Below are 7,321 nucleotides of genomic sequence, written 5' to 3' on the forward strand. Positions count from 1 at the left end.
TCCTGATTTACCACCCTGCACAGTACAATGCAGCTACAATAAGGAATCCCTTAGCAACCCTTTTTGTCCTTAACTCTGATGCATGATGTTTCTGTTGTGGCTGCCAAAATTCTTCTAATATCAGCAGCTGTCAAATTTTTGTGGATATAATATTTAATCTCCCTCTGCAGACACAATATTATTATTCACTTATATTACTACCTCTCTTCTACTGTGCTGATTCTCACTTCTTTAAACTCTTTTCTTAAGTCCCATTCATTTCTCTGGTTCTCTCTAACACGGATGATACATATCCGGCTTAGCCATCTTCTTTTCCATACTTCTGATATCCATTCCAAAGATAGTTAGACACTTACCTTTCCAGTCACCTTTCTTTGCTCTCCGCTCTCACATCAGACACAAAAGTACAGAGATTGGAAGAAATTATTGATGAGTCACAACTGGAAGCTCACATCCAAACCCCTTCAATTTTAAGATTCTGTTTCCCAGATCCACACACACCTCTATGGTTTTGTTCTTGGTGTTGGTTCAATTTCCTTCTTTTCTTTCCTTCTTCTATTTCAAATATGACCAAAATCTTGTGAAAATTGTTGTTCTGGTGAGATTTCAGGCTAGGTGCTGGCAATCTCAGGTAGGAACTCCACAATTAAAGCTGAGACACATCTCATGAGATCAATTGTCAGTTTTGTGAGGTAACTGCTGTTCTGGGCTGACTCTCACCACCAGAAGTCGGTCCAATAAAAGGTATTACCTCACTCAGCTTGTCTCTCTAATATCATGAGAATGTGTCACAAGATTTTCTCTCAGTTCTGAACCCAATCCTTAGTCCTTATGTAGCAGAGCCAAATCTTAACCTGATCCAGATCCAAGGACCAGGTACCATATCCCATTGTCACTCTCTGTTTGAAAGGGCATTCAGGGATGGCTAAAGAAGACGGGGGGGGGGGGGTTCTTTTTATTGGAGGAGTATATTAGAAGTTGGAAAATTTGATTTGTGTTATGTTTGCTGACTAGTGGTTGGGATGGAAATATGATGCACTTTGGAGTTTCCAGATATTTTTGCATTGTATCTTTTAATTAATAGCAACAGTGCTGACAGCTCAGATAAGCATTTTTGTATGTTATAGTATTAAAATCTAAATAAACAAATAAATCACCAAAGCTTGTTTTGGAAATACATGGCCAGCAGGCTTGCATACTTTAAACCAGTTCTTTTTTTTTTACAACTCTGGATTAATTATTTTAAATAAAAGATTTGTTGACAGCACAGAAAATCCCCTGAGGTGGCCTTCCTAAAGATAAGCCTATTCACTTTTAAAGGGCTACTGTAAACTCAAATTTGGCCCCAAATTTATTTTTTATAAAAAAAAACAAGCAAAATTTAAGACCAATAGAAATAGTTTCATGCCTGATTTCCCCCCCTGAATTCCAGTGGAAACAATTGTTTTTCTATAAACATTTTTCCTATAGGGTTGCAAACCCAAACACACTGCAGCTGTGAGAAGCTGAAAGTGAAACTGACTGTCAATAAAAGTGGAATCAATGTTTCATTGATTTTTACTGTCCAGGTTGAGAGACATGCAAAAGCTAAACAAACAGCACAATCAGATAAAACATATTGGGTTTTAAAAATAGGTTCCACTTTAATAATCTGAGATCTTACTAGTAACCTAGACAAACACATTCATTTGTTTGCAATATGTGGGCTCTGAGCACCGTCCCACTGGGTCCGTTTGTGAAAAGTCAGCAAATCCAATCTGTTCACTGTTTGAGGTGTTTGGCTGGTCACACACCTAAGTTCTCTCATGTGCACCAGCAAAACAAATCAAAGCTTGGTGGAGCAGACTCATTGCTGCTGGTGTCTCAGCCCCAAGAAGAGCAAGTGGAGTTATTGACAAAGGAAGGCAGATCTAGTTTACAGATAGATCCTATCAGAATCCCCCCACAAGAGAGGCTGCAGAGGAATACCTTAATCATAGAATCTCAAGGTTGGAAGGGACCTCAGGAGGGCATCTAGTCCAACCCCCTGCTTAAAGCAGGCCCAATCCCCAGACAGATTTTTACCCCAGATCGCTAAATGGCCCCCCTCAAGGATTGAACTTACAACCCCAGGTTTAACAAGTTAAGGCTCAAACCACTGAGCTACCCCAGTCCCATCCCACTTCCACCCAGTACTCCTGAGTTGTTGGGATGTGCTGGCTCTTTACTGCTCTTACACCACTGTAACTTCCTCCCTTGGTGAACTTTCTGCTGCCAAGGCTCTGAGCAGACTCTACCCCAGTTAATGCTGGCATAGATGCACCAGTGAATTGGGGCAGGGGGGTCTAATTTTAAATCTACCTGGCTTGAGGAAGTCCTTTAAGCAAGTCCTTTAGCACATTTCACACTCATGCTGTTCGGGTCTGACATATAGCAAAACATTTTCACCAAAGTCAGGGATTTCACTCGTTCTTATTAATCTATCCCTAATGGGTTTGGATCTCTGAGGGTAACTTACCCTCCTCTAGTGAAAGGGAATGTGCTGTTTGTCTGCAGTCAAACCACCTGACGGCGGCTGCATTCATTTGTTTCAAACTGTCCATCATATTCCCAAACTGGGGAATAAGTTCAACCATGTTCCCTGATTACCAATAAGTGATTTCCGGAGAGTGCCGCCCATCAGTGCTAGTCCTATCGCCCACCTGATGACAGCTTGTGATTATTTACATGTAGCACCATAGTTCGGAAAGATCTCAAAGCAGGTGAAAATAAAAGTTTAATGATTGAATTATATATTCTCTTCTTGTGATTGAAAATAATAGAAGGCAACTGACGTGGCTACCAGACAGATTACATAAGCACAAGTTAAGTGGTAGAATAAAAATGAGTGATAGTACTCCTTGACTTAAATACACCACTAAGTAGTATGCCCTTGAATTCAGCATAAAGCAATTTCCTCCTCCTCAGTAACAGCTAGGGGGCATTCCAAATGCAAATAGAGTCAGCTTTGCATTTTTAATATTTCACAGATACATAATTCACTGCCTCGGTTTAGAAACGTTATTGCTACCTCTTCTGCGCATTTAAATTATTTTGCACCTCCGAACTTTCACGTTAACTTTAATGTCAGCTCTTAAAATGTATTTTGTACAGACTAGCCTGTGCTTGTAGCTTTTGAAAGTCACCGCTTGCACAAATGCAGACACGGGCACAAGTAGATAGTACTATTGAACCTGTATTGTTCCACTGACACAAAAGTCTTGTTTACAAAGGGTTTTTACTAAAAATCAGCCCTGGTTATCTCAAAGCCATTCAAATCAATAGATAACAAATGGGAACAAAGCAAGCGCAATTGTTATTACAATACCACATTTGTGGGTGGTGTATTCTGCATGCTATGTAACCCATGGGTACAATGAAAACTCAGGCTGATCAATATTAAAGAACTGTATTTCATAAACTGCTTTGGTGATCATAGAAATTAGAGACGGAAGAGTCCATCATGGGATAAAGGCCATCCTCCTGCTAATACAGGATTGGTCCCTACAGCTATATGCAGTAACAGAAAGATTTTGTGTGGGAGCTGGACATGAGCAGTTTTAATTTCATTTGGTGTCACAGATGAGATGAGATGTAAATCCAGAGTCCTCTCTAGTGGCCATTAACGTCCCCAGTGGTACTTGTCAACAAGGAGGAAGGTTTGTGAGACCAGGTTTGTCAATGTTTTGGAAGCATGGACTGAGGATTTCAAATGCATCAGACCTCAGATCCAAGGCTGGGTTTGAGATTTGGGGCGAATATTGTGTGTGGGTCTATTCAGAGTGTTCATTGGGTGCAAGCACTGCCTAGTGCTCTCACAGTGTGACTTGTGACGGCTCCCCATCACACCCCCGTATAAGAGCCAGGCAGGAATCAGTGCAGGGACAGCTCCCACTCTCACCCCGGCGGAGCGGGGGGGGGGGGAGAGAGACATGGCACTCCAGAAAGGGGGGTGGCTATGCAGAGGGAGTACACTGCACCCCATTAAGTCTATGCACCTGGGAGCTCTGGGAGGCACTCTCACTTCTTGTGGCAACATATGCCTTCTGGTCCTCCCGTTCTGGGCTGGTGCAGTTCCCCACTGCCCCATACTGCAATCAAGCCCTAAATATCATTACAATAGCTCAGTCTGAGGCTATCGTTTTGTCAGCATTTCTGTTATCATGATAATAAATTCCTTTTCTGAGGGAGAATGGGTCTATGGGTCAATTTTTCTACTGATGTCACTCCATTGACTGTTTCCTCACTGCCAGCCCTATTCATTCAACTTTGAAACTGAAAAGCAAGACTCCCTTCTTCCACCAGTTTACGCCAGTGTAATTCCATTGGCATCAACGAAGAATCAGGTTCCCTCTCTTTAGTAAGCTTGCACAGTTTTTATGCTTTACACTCCTGCTATCGTAGCGCACAGCCAATGCAGGTAGGGAGAGTGTAATAGACAGACTCATGGAAGTGCTGGGAAGAGATTTATTTTCTTGGCCCAGAGGCCCTTGTTACAGAAAATGTGCAGGATTCTATGCTGGTTTGAGCATCATTGAACAGACTTGTCAACTAAGAGCCTAGTCCTGCAGTCCTCAGTAGCAGTTTTGTCTGAATAAGGACTGAAGGATCAAGCCCCAAGTTCTTTTTTCACACTAATGTTATGACTGCTGAAGTGACAGCTGGAAAGAACACAGCCCAATGTTTACATACCTGGTTGAGTTTGCAGGGTTGGTAGTGAGAAATCCCATGTTTTGACTGGTAAATTGAGCAAATGTGATACAAGTGGTCACTGAGACAATACGTTTGGCATGCTGCAAAGCTAGTTTTCAGGAAACATTTTGGAGCAGAACATCACTTTAAACATTTAAGAAAATCATTTGTGTGTTTCATGATCCTTCAATGCACAACACTACTGGTAGGGGGTCAAAGTCTAGTCTGACTTCCTAGTGTCCTAGCATCCCTGCTGTGTAAGCACGTCTGAGGTGCTTTCAAGACAGAGCCTTAACATAATGTATTGTGTTGGCTGTAAATTTCATGCGCAACCTTGGACAAATAACTTAACCCATCCGTGAGTCAGTTTTCCCATTTGTAAAAAGAGGCAAATACCCTCCACCTCACAGGGGTGTGGTAAGAATTAGTTCACTAATACCTGCAAAGCTCTATGAGACCTTTGGATATACGTCGCTCTATAAGTACTAAGTATTGTTTTTATTATTCTGTTACCTTTTGGGTAAAATTGCATGTAACATGGTATATGTATCAAGTTGCATTAATGCAATATATTAATACAATATAAAGCTGTAATGTAGCACAAATTTCTCACCAGATTTTAAGTCCTGCATTCGTCCTCATTTTCCTCCACCCTAGACAAGAGGTGGAATCCTTCAAAGAGTGACCTCCTTTAGAACTGGCTCTCATCTTATTTATTTCTAGATTCTGCCCCATTCATTACATTAAAGGTTATTTTTTTAATGAAGCACTATGGGTAGGAGAAATAACTTTTACCTTCTGCTCTAATTGATGAATGATGTGTGAACTAATCAGAAAGCTTTGCTGTAGCCACCATTAAAGCAACAGATGTATGTGGCTCAGGAGAGATTTGTTGAATGGCTTCAACCTTTAAGTGCAGAGGATAAATGGATGGTGACATCATTATGCCTTGACAAATAGAAATTATATCATTCTCTTTTTTTCATTACTGAAGGATGATTTATTTCTATGGCTTTCATTTTCATAAGCCCATCCATTGTCTGTAAAGTTAAAGCCTTTTAAAATTGCAATATGCAACTAAAGTAGCTAATAACGTACCACACATGATCAAAGAGCATATTGTTTTCTGAGCTGTTCTCGTGGAAAATACTTTTAATAAAACAATGCTATGATTTACAATAATGGAAGAAAAAAGGATGTTTGCATCCTACACCTGGGTTTATTTTAAATCAACTACAATTCAAAAGTATAACAAACCAGAAGACACTTGACCTAGTGATATTTCATCTTCATCAGCTGCTAAAGGACGCTGCTGTGTTTGGAGGGTTTTGGAACCGAATCCTAAGAATAGATAGGATTGTTCTGCATAACAGTTTTGTGTCATAATAAATGGGCAAATGTTCTCCTGTCATTGATGCTCTACCTGTTTATTCTGGGCTGGTGTCTTGTTTGATCATATTTTCATACTAATTCAGATGGACTGGAATTTCCATGACATTTTCAGTTATTATTGAATTATTATTATTCACCTGGAGATGAATGCCTGGCTGCGCAGATGGTGTCACCAGGAGGGCTTTGGCTTCCTTGACCATGGGATGCTGTTCCAGGAAGAAGGACTGCTAAGCAGAAATGGTGACCACCTATTGAGGAAGGGGAAGAGCATATTTGGATACAGATTGGCTCACCTAGTGAGGAGGGCTTTAAACTAGGTTAGAAGGGAGCAGGTGACCAAAGCCTACAGGTAAGTCAAGAACATGGAGACCTGGGAGAAGGTTTGGAATTTGGGGGGGAGCATGGGCTGTTATAGCAGGAATCAAGGAGAGACAGACAGAACTGCGGGGGGCGGGGAGAATCAAATCAGTATCTTAGATGTCTGTATACTAATGCAAGAAGTATGGGGAATAAGCAGGAAGAACTCGAAATGCTAGTAAATAAACACAACCATGACATAGTTGGCATCACAGAGACCTGGTGGGATAATACACGACTGGAATATTGGCATAGAAGGATACAGCTTGCTCAGGAAAGACCAGCAGGGAAAAAAGGGAGGAGGTGTTGCGTTATATATTAAAAATGTATACACTTGGACTGAGATTGAGATGGAAATAGGAGACAGACTTGTTGAAAGTCTCTGGGTAAGGATAAAAGGGGTAAAAAACAAGGGTGATGTCATGGTAGTGGTCTACTACAGACTACCTAACCAGGTAAAAGAGGTGGATGAGGCTTTTTTTAAACAGCTAACAAAATCATCCAAAGCACAGGACTTGGTGGTGATGGGGGACTTCAACTACCCAGACATCTGATGGGAAAATAACACAGCAGGGCGCAGATTATCCAATAAATTCTTGGAATGTATTGGAGACAATTTTTTATTTAAGAAGTTGGAGACAGCAACCAGGGGAGAGGCTGTTCTAGATTTGATTTTGACAAATAGGGAGGAACTGGTTGAGAATTTGAAAGTGGAAGGCAGCTTGGGTGATACATATGGCTGCCTAAAACTAGGCACCTTAAATCCATACTTAGGCACCTAAATAAGTGACCTGATCTTCAGAGGTGCTGAAGATCCACAAGTCCCCTGGAAGGAGTGAAGGTGGGACTTATTTTAAATAGG

The sequence above is a fragment of the Chrysemys picta genome, chromosome 2 (assembly GCF_011386835.1).
Source record: "Chrysemys picta bellii isolate R12L10 chromosome 2, ASM1138683v2, whole genome shotgun sequence".
Lineage (NCBI taxonomy): Eukaryota > Metazoa > Chordata > Testudines > Emydidae > Chrysemys > Chrysemys picta.